This window comes from Cydia splendana, chromosome Z (genome assembly GCF_910591565.1).
Source record: "Cydia splendana chromosome Z, ilCydSple1.2, whole genome shotgun sequence".
Taxonomy (NCBI): domain Eukaryota; kingdom Metazoa; phylum Arthropoda; class Insecta; order Lepidoptera; family Tortricidae; genus Cydia; species Cydia splendana.
The window spans coordinates 5,201,790-5,219,434 of NC_085987.1; the positions used below are offsets into that span (position 1 = coordinate 5,201,790).

Sequence of the window (17,645 nt, forward strand, 5' to 3'; positions counted from 1 at the left end):
AGTGTGGTGAAAAGATATTAAAACTTGATAGTTTCGCTACTCTTGTACATGTAAGCGCTTGATGCTCAATTCACGATTCTATTAGTTTTATTAATAAAAGGGCAAAGTTATAATTCATAATTCGTTTATTGTCTGTAGAACATGGGTATATACAATGATGGAACATGATTAATATGGAATCACCATGGTCTTGCCAAAAGGCGTACAAACAGTCACACTTATAACTACATACTTACTACTACTTAAAACATAAGTCATGCAAATGCAAATTACAATATTATGTACAAATTTATGATTTAACAGAAGCGGTCTCATTTCTGATATTAATTACGGCGATAATGTTAAGATTTGTCACAGAGGTACTCTTGAATGGAGTAGTAGGCTTTTTTTGATAAAAAGTCATGCAGTTAGTTGAGCTTCCATTCCTTTTGTTATCAAGCGCTAAGGCTTACGCTTAAACCGCTGCACCGATTTAGATGAAATGTGGTATCAAGATAGTTTGTGGTGTGGTAGAAAGGACAGGATAGGTATCAATCATCAACATCCCACGCAGACGGAGTCACGGGCAGAATTTAGTGTACTTATAAAAAGGCATTTTGCCTTATATGCCTGTTCGTTGGATATAGTATAGGTATTACTCGTAAGGTATATTTATATCTGAGCCGCCCACCGCCTATATAGGTCGATTGATTGCGGGTCGATGAACTTACCCAATTGCGAAAGGTTAACGCGTAAATAGTGTGCTATTATGGAATAAGCTAAGTTACCTTTTTCAGGTAGACACAAAAGGACAACCCTTTATTCGACAATGTCCTATATACTGGACAACCTTTGACCCTCCTTTTGCATTTTTATCTAAAGCGATATTTTTAAAGTCCTTATGACGAAGGGTGAATAGCGAATTGAATACCATTACAAACATGCGATTTATCAGCACCACTCGGGAATGCGGGGACCCCTGCTGAGCCCGTCATTGTTTTGGGATGAGTCAGCCCATGCCGGGTGCACTAATTGCAGTTAACCATATAAATGATATACGACAATTTACAGACTAAACAGACACCGCGTTATGAAGCGTTTACGAAGAGCGAGGTCACCTCATAGTCATAGGTAATATGATAGTATGATTATAGTATCCGCTCCCCGCGGGATTTAAAACCGACAAGAACCGGGGAACCAAATTATTCTACAATAGGTATTTGATTGTCTGTCAAATATCAGAAGTGCGACGAAAATCGGAATAATGTTAAGTGTCTATGGAAGTATTTAATTTTCAGAATTAATATGTGATTGCATAAATAATTTGCTTTTGTGACAATAATTCCAAAATATAACCACCCACCGATCTACTGAATACAGCTTTACGTATTATTCGCACTCATGAAATGTTCATATACGTGATGGCTTCCCTTTTGTACACTTCAATTCAATTATCTGTAAGCATCATATTACCATGATGTGGCGTTCTCACGCGCGACTCCATATCTAGCGCGACTTCAAGTATGGACTCGCGCGCGAGAACGCAACTCATGCTAGCAGGTAGATCAGTGACAAATACACACACACAAGAAGGCTTGGCGCCGTGATTTACGCGCAAGAGTGAAGGGCTCTTCACCAGGGGTCTGAATCCGCTATTTTCTCCATACAGAAAATTAGGCTCTCATGGCGTGATATCACCACGTCTCGGAACCCAATCCAACGAAAACAAGCCAGACAGACAACAGTGCGAACAATAGAGGGCATTCAGTCCGTTATCATGTTATCCCGTTTCTAAAGAATACGAGGAATTTCTCATCTCTGGCTCGTAAAACATTTCACTCCGCTTGTGGGCTGTGTTGATAAGATATATAACGTTATAAAAAGTAATTGTATGTAGATACTAGAGGCCGACCGAAACATGATTATTTTGCCGAAACCGAATGCTAAGGTTCGGTTTTGCTCTAGTTTCGGCCGAAACGGACCCTCGGCCGAAACATAATGTTTATGCCGAAACTTGCCGAAATCGGGACCGGAACTTCGGCTAGACACTATCAAAAATCAGTTTCGGCGCGGCCAAAAGGTTCGGCTATCTTTTGGCCGAAACAGACCTTCGACCTAAACGCGTATTTAAGTCCGAGACCATCGGGACAACGCCGTCCTCGAAACGTAGGTAGGAGGTAAATTTAAAAATAAATTATTTCGAGTTCTGTTTCAGTAAATAATATTTTTTATTTTATTTATATAATGAGTAAAAATCGTGAAAGTTTAAATCAGTGTTTCATAAATCTATCATTTGTACTGTTACAAGGCTCACGCTGGTTTTATAATATGGAGAGATTCTCCCTATAGAAATTAGTGGGATCCATAGATTTACAACTATGTAGTTGGAACACTTGGAACGTAGTTCCGAGTTAGAGTTGCAGCGAGCGCTCGGAAACTAAAATCTAGTGACTAATTAACTAGTTCGAAGTTCTATACCTCCGTACATGACTTCCCCCTTTTTTACCCTCTTGTATTACAATACAAATCCTCTTTATTGCACATCTTCAGAATAAATCTACATGGAAACACAAATAATACATGAAGACAGAGGTTACCGAATTCAGAGATAAAATAATCCCATGTTTTTTATAGACTGTTTAATTTGTTAAAACAAATATTTAATTACACACACGTGTCCACCGCGATATAATTTCATTTTTACCTTTAATTCCGACGTTTCAGCTGAGTTGCACCAGCTGTGGTCACGGAAAGACCACCGCCGTGAAGAACCGGGAAGTGGTGGGGTCTTGCCGTGACCACAGCTGGTGCAACTCAGCTGAAACGTCGGAATTAAAGGTAAAAACAATGAAATTATATCGCGGTAGACATGTTTGTGTAATTAAATATGTGTACAAAAGCGCGAGAGTTTAAAGTTGTTAAAACAAGTACCTATAAGAGTAACTATATTTTCTTTGTATTACAATAGGGAATATTACGCAAAACTCTGCGTAAGGGGCGCCACTACCACTATCCATCACAATCTGGGGGTCTACCGCGAAACAAGAAAATCGTAATTTCGTTATCTAACCTCTCTCTGTATATGTTGCTTGAATGTTAATATCAAAATTCATGGTTTTTCAGCGTAATTTGGATTGTATGGCGGCGCAGACGAAGTCGCCAGCACAGCCTAGTCTATTATACCTACCCATATCGCCTAGCATCGGGCCCCGTGCCCCGCATACCCGACGTATCTAATCAAAAACCTATTAACTAACAAATGACCGTACTATCTAGCTTACAGCTTCAAAAATATCTATACACATATAACCCTATTACTATGCAGTAAGGTTCAATTTTGTTAACATATATTTGACTTCCGCTGGAACCAGGACAATGGAAGCGTAGGTTGTGTGACGTATTACAAAAACGCCTTTTTCCTTTTGAAATTTGTGGGGAAATATGACCTTTCGGAATTGGAAGGGTGATAAAGAAATCGCTTATTAGGATATTGTTCAGTAATCGGTGATTAGTACATAAATATCTTTGCTTTGGGTCATGTTTGTGTTAGAGAAAATACGGTTTTATATGGAAATTCGTACGTGAACCACTTTTCGTTGTCATGGCAATTTCAAGCTTAAAGTCAACGTCATAAAGTTTGATTTTGCATGATTTGTAATTTGAAGAATTCAATTGTATTCAAATTTAAAATATTTGGGTAGGTAATGGATGAAGTGAAACATTGTTTCTTTTTCATTCGTCAAATGGCAATTTCACGTTTCAACAATTTACAGGTAAGTAAACTGGTACTTTTCATCACACTTGCTCGTAAAATATGTTTTTACACGTAGTTGATACGGTCCGTAAATCCCAAATTTCGACCTAGGGCTGTAATGTATTTTTTCATCACACTTGCTAGGCGATTCGGTCCGTAAATCCTAAATTTCGACCTAGGGCTGTAATTAATTACATATGTACGTCCGAAATTAGGCAGAAGTTTTATTTTTTCCCTTTTTTTCCTCACATGTGTGATGCAAAACATTGTGTGTGGCACGGACGGTACAGTCATTACGAACTAGTGTTAATTAAGCCTTCGCTTTCGGCTTCAGGTTTCGATTCCCACTTGTTCGTAAATTCTTGTTTACCGCCGTTAATACACACACAATGTACTATTACGTATGCACGTAATTAACATAAACGTCCTCCTAATGATAATGTCTAAACAATAGGTAAATACATAAACTTGTTTGTCATATATAAATTCACATAGCTTGAGGAAAACGACGCTACTCGTATGGCTTAAGGGGCCCACTGATTAACAGTCCGCCGGACGTAGGGAATGCAATCTCGCACCAAGATTGACGATTCGAGATCTCGCACGAAAAATCTGAATCGAGATAGGGTGTTTCGAGATATCGACCATCACACTTTCGAGATCGAGATTAATCTCGACGAGATCGAGATTTGACAAAGTAATTAAAAATGTGTTATTTTGAGCAAAAATACCTAAGAATTCCGTATATACTACTTATTTAGAGTACCTACGTCATGTTTTATTTTGAAGATCTTCAAATTAATCAACATTTAATAAAAAAAATTCTTTTATATAAAAAAAAGTAATAATATGTATGTAGCTCTAATTTACATGTAATTATGAAAAAGTGGTAGGTAGTAGTAACATGTTCGGTTGATATTTTTAATAAGCACTCAGCAACTTACAAAAAAATATAGGATAAGCGAGCAAAAATCATAAATAATTGTGACTACATTACATACATGTACATTACGTTCGTCCGATTTTTCCGTACAGAGCGCGCCACAGTGCTTTTATCGTCAGCTAAAGCCGGACGCATACAATAGCACTGCCTGAACAACATGAACCTAAGGTCAAAAAAATTAATCAAAACAAAGTAATTCACACGGATCAATCTTTCAATCTCGTTCGAGATCTCGAAAATATTAAACAAGATCTCGACCGAGATTGCTAAAATCGAGATTTCCTGTCAACGAGATTGAATCTCGAAAATTCGTGCAAGATCTCGCGAGATCTTGAAATTGCGAGATCGAGTTTGCATTCCCTAGCCGGACGGTATCGGCCTGTCAGTTATTCGGAACTGTCAAAATTTTGTTCTAACTGACAGGTCGATACCGTCCGGCGGACTGTTAATCAGTGCGTCCCTTTAAAATAATTGAAAACCTCTTGTGGTCGTGGACGTGAACTATTCATAAAAATTTAATACGAAAGGATATCGACTCTAAACTATGTGTGGTAAAGTTGAGATTAGGATGACAAAATTGACAAATTGATGATCATTGTGGGTGAGCGTTTTAAAGTATTTTAGTCATTACATCGAGTTAGAAGCAGATCACATCCTTTTCTATGGACTGATAAAGTTATTATTATCAAAGAGAATAGATGGTATAGAGGGGTTCTGTCATAGTAAATTTTGTAGTCACAGTAAATTTACTGCCATCTATCGACACACGACTAAAACTCAAAATGAAAACGTATAAAGTTATCAAATAAATGTATATATATGGATAAATGATTTTATTATTTTTATATCATTTTGACCCATGTTCATTCACTGATATCTATGTGTTAAAATTGTTAAATATGAAACGGTGTCGTCACGCCATCTAGCCGAGAATAGGCTAAAGGTGTGTGTGCCATCTATCCGAGAATGACTTTTTCTTGATTTCCGAGGCACGTTATTTCCTTAGACTTTATTCATCTTATACGAAGTTACATATGTCTTTGTTATTATTAATTGATTTTATTAATCTAACTATCTATCTGTTCCTACCTGTCAAACGTTTAAGTACTTATATAAAAATAAATATCTGGGAGACCGAGCTTAATTTGCTCGGAAATCATATAAAACCTCAAAAAAGCGCGTTTTCCCAGAGATAAGACCTAGCTAGATCGATTCTTTGCCCCCGAAAACCCCCATATAGCAAATTTCATCGACATCGTTAGAGCCGTTTCCGAGATCCCCAAAATATATATAAATAAATAAATATATGTATAAGAATTGCTCGTTTAATGGTATAAGATGTAGACATACGATATGTCAGGCAAGTGTCAGTTAAGTACATATATGGACTGTTTCCTGAACTCAAAAATGTACAGAGAGCTTCGCCTAATAGACTACATTCCGTCGCTGCGAAGTATAATCCTAGCGTTCCCACGATAGCTTGTGATGTCAATTGACGATGTAATCAAGGCACCTTGGGCGCTTATGTAATCTTGTCTCACTGAGTCACAAGAACATACTCGTAGCCGCCGCCCTCGTACGCATACACGAGTATCTACGTCTGCTATTACAATTTCTAGTCACGAAAACCAGGGATGTTGCGAATATTCGCATCCGCATCCGCGCAGCATCCGACTTATTTTCAACATCCGCACCTGCATCCGCATCCGCATAAAATCTATGCGGAGCTCATGCGGATGCGGATGTCGACAAAATCGGTAACAGGAACGTCTTAGCGGCGGCGTAAGTGCTAGGTAATTTCGTCATTATACATATATGTCACCGTAAAATTGTAAACACTCGTCAGTTTAAAATATCGCTAGTTAAATTATAAACTGACGGTAGAGAGATTACAATCTAACCTAACCTAACCTACGTTAGATTATAAACTAACGGGTTCACAATCTTACGGTGACATATATAAGGAAATCGTCTAGATCCCGAAAAGCCGGCCTAATTACTGTTTATTAAATAAAACTCACCTATAACTATTCTTGCTCAAATACAAAACGTTTCGTTTTTTAATAATAAAAATGACTAAAAAAAAATATTTGATGTTTTTAAAGTACCAAATCTTGACATCCGCATCCGCATCCGCGGATGTGAGGCTTTAAATATCCGCATCCGCATCCGCGGATGTAAGGCTTTAAATATCCGCATCCGCGGATGTGATAAAATCTGCATCCGCAACGTCCCTGACGAAAACTATTACCAGGGTGCCTAGCGAACGTGCAAGTCGTTAACGCTCCGTGGCGTAGCGTAGTCATCTCTCTCTATCGCTCTTCCATATTAGTGCGACGGAGACACGGGAGACAGTTGCGTTTCATTCGCTACGGAGCACGATTGGCACGTTGGCTAAGCACCCTGACCGGCTAGCATGAGTTGGGTTTTCGCGCGTGAGTCCATAGTGTCCATACTTGAAGTCGCGCTAGATGTATAGAGTCGCGCGCAAGAACGCAACTCATGCTAGCAGGTCGGACATAGATGCTACTTTAATGTTCATGACACGTGTAATTTTATTTAACATATTGTTTTAAAATGAGCAATTAACTTCTATTGTTTGTATCTTTGCTTAACATGAACAACTCAAAATGAAATGTTATTGCATTTAATATTCTATCTTTTACTGGTAAGATTTAAAATCGTATGGCATTTCATTTTGTATTGCCCACAATTCATGATAAGCAACGATAGATCCACTCAGTCTTTCAGTAAGGGAATTTTCCCTTGTAAGAAAACCGGCCATAACACTTATAAAACAAAATCCCCCGCCGCGTCTGTCTGTTTGTTTGTTCGCGATAAACTCAAAAACTATTGAACGGGTTTTCACGCGGTTTTCGCCTATCAATAGAGTGATTCTTGAGAAAGGTTTGTACCTATATAATTTGTTAACCCGTGCGAAGCCGGGTGGGTCGCTAGTAAAGACTATAAAGCCTAGTTTCACCTTTGCTGTCTAAAATATGCTTTAATAAAATGATTAAGTACTTCTATTCACTCATTTCGTCAATTTATGCCAGTTTATGCATCCATAAATGTTGTATGTGGATCGCTTAGAAAATCGTGACAGTATATTCACCGTATTTCAAATAAATGACAACAGTTTTTATATATAATAGGGCGCAATAAGGTTCTATATAGGTTATTTTTTATTAGTCTACTTTGGTGTCCCACTGCTGGGCAAAGGCCACCCCTCGTTTTCTCCATTCGACCCTGACAGCGGCAGTTTCCCACCATTTGGGGTAGAATGCGTCCAAGTCGTCTCGCCATCTCCTTTTCGGTCTGCCTGATATGAACCCCGACCTGCACCGTATATGGTTCCGTGGGTCCAACTCTGTAACCATTAGGTTTTATATATGGGTAAATTTATTTGACTATCAAAAAACTGTTTAAAATAATTTTGCAGCGAATAATAACTTATATATCGGTTCATTAGTCTAACTGGACAGATTTCTCAACCCGCCCTTGACCAAAATCATTGGCCTATCGATATCGTTGTGTAACTTGCTGTTTACTTATTTTGTATGGGAGGCACACCGTGGATGGCTTGCTCGGTCACGACCCATTGCGACTCTTAAGGCAAAACTGCCGTACAGTCCGCCATCATATATATCGAAGGGGCCGCGGTGCTCAAAAATATCTGAACACACACTTAACGCCTTAACAATAGAGGCGTGTTCAGATATTTGTGAGCAGCTTGGCCGCTCCGATCTATCTGATGGCGACTATACTACGTTCAGGTTTCAGTGTCCTATCCTGTATTACCTTAGTGTGTCTAGACTCGTAAAACCGAACTGTACAAAGCAATAAGTTAAGTACCACTTTGACAACCGTTAGTTGCACTTAGGGAAGCTGTCAAGATAAGGACTAAAACACTATAATAAAACCCGGAATAAATTGAATACTAGTTATTAAAACTGTTATTATAACTGGATAAAGCCCATCTCATAGAAATGATACATAAAACCACCATTTTAATAGTTATAATAAACTTTATATTGTATAATATTCTCTGAATTTTACAACTATGCACAAAATATTAAAATTTCATTAAAGGCAGTGTTCTTAAGCTGCGTATCCACTAGAGGTAAACTCAGGTCGAGCAGCCTCAACTTGAAGCAAACAGCCTCAGTTTGAGGCTGCTCGCTCTGAGGCAAATGCTCGAAGCACGTTGTGATGAGCTCGAGGCGAATCGCCTCAGCTTGATCCGCAACGTGTTCAGTTTAAAGCCAAAACGCGTCCATCGTCTCCATCAAATGCACGGCTCGGACTGAGGCTCCTTTGAGCACGGTAAAAAAACCGACAAAATATGGCTCGGCTCACGGCCACGAATTTGCTTCGTGTCGCGGCGAGCCTCAGGTTGAGCAAGCGTCTCCACTTGCGCGGCCTCGGGGCGAGGCAGCCGCTCGACGCGAGGCTGCCTCTAATGGATACGCGGCTTTAAGGTACAGTAGGCTCAAGTCTAATACCCTGTTAATACCCAAGTTTAATACCCTGTTAAATAGAGAGTGACATTCAAATACAAGACTTTTGGAAAGATTGTGGCCCAGGGGATGTGGACGAATTTTGTCAACAGTCGGCACGTCACTACGTAGACGCTGTGTCGAGTTTCAGTGTGGCCCACCCTTTACTCACCCAACTAAACATTACTCATCAGACCGGTCCGTGTAAACCGGCGTTGCGTTTTGCATACACTTGACACAGTTCACCTATGCGTAGGCTAGTGCACCCAATCCTAACTTTGTGCTTTGTTTGCCGACAGTAGACGACACGAACTCTCGGCAGGTTTGGCACGAGTACAAAGACAAAGTACGATACACTAACCTTAACTTGAGCGTTTCTTTTATTTTTTGCCAGTTTTATATATTGTGACCTTTTTTTTCACTTTTGTGTTATTTCTAGTCAGGATCGAGAGCCCTTTTCATCCTTATCTTAGGAGAAAAAAATGTGTACTAAAATTTCCATACATTTTTTCCAACTTTCCTTTTTGTTACCGCCATACAAAGTATATGGGGAAAAGGTAACACGATAGGAAAAACTGGGAAGGAAGCACTGGGACATTTTTTATCCCATTAGGATCGAAAGAGCTCGTGATTCTGAGTAGAAATAACACAAAAGTGGCAAAAAATGTCACAATAACTATATAAAAATGGCAAGAAATAAAAGAAACGCTCACTTACCTTCCCTTTCATATAGATACAGTTAGAAGAAGACGGGCAGTTTAAGGTAGAAATACTCCTATTTAAATCGCACCACTGCCCTTTGAGTCTCTAAGTTGACTAATAGTCTTCTTTTATCCGATCGATGACAAGACAACTAATTATCAAAAATTCTTTCACGCAAAAACAAACACTGCTGTAGATCCCTTTCGAAAAAAAAAATAGCTACAGTCGCCCTTATAGACTGGTTTTATTTATCATAAAATCGATTTCTATTGGCAAATCATATTACTTTTTGGCAACCGGGTTTTTTTAACCTAATTAGACCCCGCTGAATCCGAATTTGCCGGTTGCTTGGTCGAAATCTTGACCGAAAGTGAGATATTTGACATTAAAGGTCCCTTTTTTTAGTTTTTCGTAAATAACTCTTAAACGGTGGCGCATAGCAAAAAATGTTCTATTACATAAGTAATCTGCATAAAATTACCTACACGAAAGATTCAGTACAATTTTTCGTTAGGATCAATATTCAAAGAGATATTAACGTGGGAAATTTAATTATAATCACTTCTAAGGTCCCTTTTTTTAGTTTTTCGTAAATAACTCATGAACGGTGGCCAATATCAAAAATTTTTGTTAAACGATGATAATCTACACAAAATTTTGAACAAAAAAGATTCAGTACCTACACTTTTCGCAGGGATCAATATTTAAAAAGATAATAAAGAGGGAAAGTTCTAGTATAATAAATTCTAAGTTTCCTTGTTTTTATTTATTCGTTAATAATTTGAAAAGTATGACTCATAGCAAAAAAAAATCTTATACATAAATAATAAACATAAAATTTCCTACAAGAAACATTTAGAACACTTTTCGCTAGGATCAATATTTAAAAAGACAAAGCAGCGGGTAAGTTATAAATAATCAGTTTTAAAGTCCCTGTTTAGTTTTTTGTAAATAACTCGTAAACGGTGTCCCATAGCAAAATAGGTTTTTAAGAATAATTTATCTACATAAAATTTCCTCCAAAAATATCTGGAACACTTTTCTCTAGGATCAATATTTAAAGCGATATTAAAGGAAGAAATTTAATTACAATCAGTTCACATGTGACTTTTTTTTAGTTTTTCGTAAATAATTCGTAAACGGTAGCCCGTTGCGAAACGATATTATACATAAACATTAAACATAAAATTGTCCACAAAAAAGGTTCTGTACACTTTTTCGCTACGATCAATATTTAAAGAAGTATTAAAGGGGGTAAGTTAATTGTAATCAATTTCCAGGTCCATATTTTTAGGTTTTCGTAAATGACTCGTAAAATAAGGCTCATAGCAAAATAAGTTCTTAATGTTCTTGTAAATAAATAATCGGCATAAAATTTTCTACGAAAAACATATTGAACACTTTTCTTTGGGATCAATATTTGAAACGATATTAAAGAAAGAAAGTTCATTACAATCAATTCACATGTCACTTCTTTTTAGTTTTTAGGGTTCCGTACCTCAAAAGGAAAAAACCGGCCAAGCGCGAGTCGGACTCGCGTTGCAAGGGTTCCGTACATTACCCAATTTTTAACAATGTATTTTTTACATGTTACAATACGAGTTATTTACGAAAAACTAAAAAAAAGTCACCTGTGAACTGATTGTAATTAAATTTCTTCCTTTAATATCGCTTGAAATATTGATCCTAGAGAAAAGTATTCCAGATATTTTTTGGAGGAAATTTTATGTAGATAAATTATTCTTAAAAACTTATTTTGCTATGGGACACCGTTTACGAGTTATTTACAAAAAACTAAACGGAGACTTTAAAAATGATTATTTATAACTTACCCGCTGCTTTGTCTTTTTAAATATTGATCCTAGCGAAAAGTGTTCTACATGTTTCTTGTAGGAAATTTTATGTTTATTATTTATGTATAATGTTTTTTTTGCTATGAGTCATACTTTTCAAATTATTAACGAATAAATAAAAACAAGGAAACTTAGAATTTATTATACTAGAACTTTCCCTCTTTATTATCTTTTTAAATATTGATCCCTGCGAAAAGTGTATTGAATCTGTTTTGTTCAAAATTTTGTGTAGATTATTATCGTTTAACAATTTTTTTTGATATTGGCCACCGTTTATGAGTTATTTACGAAAAAGTAAAAAAAGGGACCTTAGAAGTGATTATAATTAAATTTCCCGCGTTAATATCTCTTTGAATATTGATCCTAGCGAAAAATTGTACTGAATCTTTCTTGTAGGCAATATTATGCAGATTACTTATGTAATAGAACATTTTTTGCTATGCGCCACCGTTTAAGAGTTATTTACGAAAAACTAAAAAAAGGGACCTTTAATGTCAAATATCTCACTTCCGGTCAAGATTTCGATCGAGCAACCGGCAAATTCGGATTCAGCGGGGTCTAATTAGGTTAAAAAACCCGGTTGCCAAAAAGTAATATGATTTGCCAGTCGAATCAAGAAGGAGAGCGATTTTGAATTTTTATGTCTAGTCTATTAGATATATCGGCCAAGATTTACAAAGCCTAAACATATTATCAAGACGATAAAATACATGTTCAGGTATTTTTGAGCAGCTTAGCCGCGCCGATATAGTATATTATATATTATCTGATGGCGACTAAGCTGTACTTAAGTAGGTATATGTAGGTAGGTTTATCGTTAACCAGGTTCTCCTCGCGACTTTGTCTGCGTGGAATGATGATGGTTGATAAAAACTATCCTGTCCTTCCCCGGGCCTCAAACTATCTCCATACCAAATTTCATCTAAATCGGTTCTGCGGTAAGAGGGTAACAGACAGATACTTTCGCATTTATAATATTAGTAGGGATTAGACCAAAACTCCAGCGACCAAACCTCGCCTATCGCCGCTTCCTTCCATTCCAACCACTTGATTCGTTAGTTCGCCTATTGTGAGCCGTCCGCCTACGTTTAATCACCGCGTCTGTCATCAGAATTCACACGCCATTTTGCCGGCACCGGCCATGTTGTAATTATCATTAGAATCGTAATCTCTGCACAATTTGCGCATGCGGTGACTGATGAGGGAGACAAGGTCATCAGTTTTATTTTTGTTTATTTATGAGCTCAGTGTCCCACTGCTGGGGGCAAGGGTCTCCCACTTGTTGTTACACGTATCCATATCCTGTCGAGTCTCCCACCAGTCTTTGTCAAGGAAGCCAAGTGCCAAGCTCGTCCCGCCATCTCCAACGAGTTTCCTACACGGACAAAAATAAATAATCGAGGGGTGAGCGGTCAAACTCGATGAGTCTATCAAATGGGTTTTTGAAATTGGAACGATATGTGACGTGTGTGGAGTTCTTAATGAAAATATATCTAAACTGCTCAGGCCTTAAAATGTTCTGTATCCAATAGTTAATATTGGAGCTTGATTTCTTGTTATCGCCAATAAAACAGACACATATCTTACAAAAGGAATCATCCGTTTAGTTGCGGTTTTCGCAAATAATTTGATACAACCGTTATACTTTTAGACAGGTTTTTTTTATTAAATTTGTATCAAAACAATATTTAGAACAATTGCCATGATCTGCAACTTAATTCATTTACTTTTCAACTTTTCTAGTGACACCGTTGTATTATAATCTTGTATTTGATTTGTTGAATATATCAACATCAATTAAATGAGATTAAATATTCATAAATCATATACTTACTATATATGTATTATACTTAGTATATTTGTATTATATCATATATAATGTATTATATGTATTATATATTTTAAATATATTTAGCTGTTTGCATGTTTGTTATATTTCATATCCCATTATTTGTATACATATACATAATTATAGTAGGATATAGGTTTACCTATCTTGTAGGATATTAAGTATTTTATCTTTATGCCGTTTAGTACAGCTTTTATGTCTACCGTTCTCCAATTCTCCCTCAATTGCTCAAGGGTTAACTGGAAGAGATACCTGAAAGGGATAAGTTCGCCTTTGTACTAATGATGTGTGTTCTTTCATGTTTTATGTTTCTTTTTGTACAATAAAGTATTTTACTACTACTTACCCCTAATATCGTTACTAACATTTTCTTTAGTCTACCATGTTTTATCTGGGCACTAACTCTTTTATTTTCCTTCTATTTTAATTATTTTGATGTTTCATTTATTTGTATGCTGCCAGGCGAATATGCTTTTATTTTCAATGTATATTTGCAAAGCCATGCGAATAAAGAACCTATTTTATTTAAGTCTCCGTTTTTCAGGTAGAACCGATGTATTTAACATGAACGTTGGTTTCGTCCATCCGTGAATTTAATAAAGCCAAAGTAGGTAGGTTTTCGTGTAGGTATTTATACGTTTTAAAACCCTGAAGCGTTACCCTTTCGACAGTTGATTTCGTGTTAATTAAAAACGAGCGGTCGGAAATGCCGCCGTATTGTTTGTTTAACCGAAAAGTTTTGTTTAACTTCTGAAAACGCGTGGCATAGCTCTGGCTATTCATCAGAATTCAGAACCCCTAGTGTACATTTCATTCGATAGCATGACGAGCGTTCGCGTTTGCGTTACTTTATGTCTATTTGTGTGGGTTTTGAACAGCGCGCCAAGCGGGACATTTTGGAATCTCTAAATCCCATACAAAATGACACTTAACGCAATCGCGTACGACACGTCACGGTCACGCTATCGAATAAAATTTACACTGGGGGTACAGTTGACGATTCTTATACAAGTTATGGTTATTTCCTCTACCCTCCCAGAGGCCTATAAAAAGTCTCCCCTCCATTCTAATTAGAATCTTTTGACAAATCAAAATTTCTTGACAAGTTTTGAGGTGTAGGCGGGCTAGAGGATATTCGTCAGAATGTATGCCTAAATGTTGTAAGGAATTTCAACTATAAAACTCCCGTGAGACTCGAACATATTAAAATTATTTTAAATGGGTCACTTTGTAGGTGTTATTAAGTCGAATAAACGACATGTTTCGATCCAATTTTAGAGGATCTTCTTCGCGGGTGCTCCACGCCTTTAATTTCGTATGGGATTATTTATTTGGAAGTCTTCAACTTTTTTTAAGTACTAAAGTGCGAAAAAGAAAAATTTGCCGTCAACTCTCAAAGCTAGTTTTCGTAGCTCAAAGAGCTCTAGGCGTTGCAAATAGCACTTGAAATGCACATTCGATAACTGCTCCACCCCTCCTGCTATTGGAAAATCAGTTCAAATTTCGAATTTATAGCTTGAGAATAGGATTAAAAGTTAAACGAATGTTTCTTACGGCTGTTATGCATCGGGCCTAAAAGGCCTCAGGTGTATTGCAATAATTGAAACAGCTTGCAAAGCAGACCTGGCGTGAATCAATCATGAACCAACGTTCGGTGTTTGGATTTGGAACACGAGTTACTGTTACCCGTTCCGTTCCATTTCACGCATTTAAATTAATAGGGGTACACTATGCACATACAGAGGGCCTACCGCGAACATTGGAAATCGCCTTATTTGCCTGTCCATCGCTTTTGCATATTCCAACGATATAGGCGAATAGACAAATGGACGAACTAAGTGGTTTGCAGTAGGCCCAAATGACCCGACTATCTTCAATGATGCTTATGCTTAAAGATAATTGAAATGTGCAAAAGGAAAGCTATCACGTATATGAACATTTCAAGAGTGCAAACGAGACAAACTACAAATAAAAAAACTTCTAAATGAAATTCTTGAAGCTTCAAAACTAAACTTTGCCCACTGAAATCCAATGTCAGCTCATATTAGTTCTCGAGATACAGCTAGTGCTAGTAATATTGTTGTTTAGTTTTTCGCCTGTGATTAGCGGGGGGTACTAACAGCTCTGGGCCTTAGGGACGCCTGTTTCAGGCGGCAGGAAATTGGGTCTCGCTTTAAGGCGCTGACTATAGGCAATGACCTTGAGGCCCTCGAGTTTACGTATTTAGGGTTCATTTAGACGGCGCACGAACTCACATGCGATTTTAGTTACATTGCGGAGTGCGAATTTTAGGAACACCCAATACAGCCGACCGATCTAATACCGCAATGCAATGAAACATCCAATGGCGAACGAGATGCACTGAACGGCCGACCATTGCCTTTCATAAAACTGATTAGTTAAAGAATTACACTACATGATGCCCTTCTAAGTCCCAGAAGCTTTAGTTTTGTTTTTAAATTTGGAACGTTACCTTATTTAATAAGAGTTAAAATTAAATTTTGGAAGAATGCATTTCATAACGGACTACTGGGACTCAGGAAAATACTTGTGTAATTAATTACTAGCAATAAATATACAGCAAACAGCAATATTTCCCACGTTATCTCGGTTTTTTTGCCACGGTCCGCAGCTAGTTTTTACAATAGAGATTGCCATCCGACCTTCCAGCCCGAAGGGTAAATTAATAAATTATACCGCAATGTGTTGATAATTAAATAATGTACGGAAACTGTCACATGACTTTTCGCAGCATGTCATCCGGATACATTTTTTTGTTCGGCGTTTGTCAATGTACGATTGTCAACTTGACTTGACCAGGATGAATTTCTAATATTTGGGCCTGGGTTCACCTCGCCTTAAACCTGTCTGTCCGCTGTTCCCTACTGACGACGTGGATCGATAGGCCTGTTGTGTGTTGTGTCTACTCGGAACGGAATATACAAATTTTCAGGCTTTCTAGGCGCTGCCAAAAAGCTACCGGGTCATTCCTCCGTTTCGGGTGTTACACTTGAACTCATAAAATAAGGTTTTATTCGATATTTTATTAAGGAACTAGGAAATTACAATTATTGATTCATCAACTACTTTGATACTATTTTCTATTCCTGACCACCCAGCATATTTAGTTAAGGTATAAACCAATAACGAGAAAATTACGAAAAAGTAGCTGTTTCGGGTGTTACGCGAATTGGCCTATAGGTACCTTCTGACCATCAGTCCCAAAATGCATAATTTAGCGAATTTTCTCAAGTATTAACCTCCAGTTTTATTTATGTCAAGTAATAATAGTTCATATAGTCTACTCTACTGAAACACTGAAGTAACACTTAGTATCGCTTTTTAGTTAATTTTAATAAAATAAATTACCTGTTTCGGGTGTTACTAATGGTTCGTTTCGGGTGTTACGAGTACGAAATTAAGACAAATTTATACGAAATTATGGCTCATTTTTTTTTGATATTATTGTCTATTTAATAAATTCTATTAAAAACATAAGTAATAAACGCTGAATTATTATAAAATACATTAATATTAACAATAAAAACTATTTCTCGAAGATATCATAATTATTTACCTTTCGATGCGACTATTTCCGAAAATATTCACTTAATCAAAAAAATGGTTGATGGTGACACCTATTTGTTTTTTGAAAGATCTATCCAACTACACCCCACATCACAGGATTAAAGGCGAAAAAAATTAAAAAATATTTCGTAGAGGAGCTACCCTAAAAAATAATTTGTTTTGTAATTTTTATGTTACTACTTTGTCGCCATGATTGATTTATGTATCCATACCAAATTGCAGCTTTCTAGCACTAACCATCACGGAGAAAAGCCGTTGACGGACAGACAGACGATCAACACGTTTCGGGTGTTACACAACTTCAAACTTTAAAACATACGACTAAAGCAGACGCTAACACAATAATTATTACACATATGTTCACATCATAGCCTTTGGCAAAACATGTTTGGCTATAGTTAATTACGCGAAAAGTTACACATACTTTTATCTCTTTTTCGTTTCGGGTGTTACTTTGAGACCACAGTCTAGAATACTC

At 37.1% G+C, this 17,645-nt stretch overlaps 1 protein-coding gene and 1 long non-coding RNA gene across 3 annotated transcripts in view; one reads left to right on the plus strand and one right to left on the minus strand.

Annotated features, from left to right (window-relative positions):
* The window catches only part of LOC134804314 (uncharacterized), a 538,216-nt gene that overhangs the window by 428,684 nt on the left and 91,887 nt on the right, over positions 1 to 17,645 (minus strand). Inside the window, exon 1 of one of the 2 annotated variants that reach the window (XR_010146104.1) lies at positions 15,543 to 15,556. The exons of the other annotated variant lie outside the window; for it this stretch is intronic. This is a non-coding gene — a long non-coding RNA (uncharacterized LOC134804314). Of the gene's footprint in view, positions 1 to 15,542; positions 15,557 to 17,645 lie in introns of those variants that run through there. 2 annotated transcript variants of the gene reach the window in all.
* Positions 1 to 17,645, plus strand: part of LOC134804309 (serine/arginine repetitive matrix protein 2) — a 208,647-nt gene that overhangs the window by 58,336 nt on the left and 132,666 nt on the right. The window lies entirely within an intron of this gene.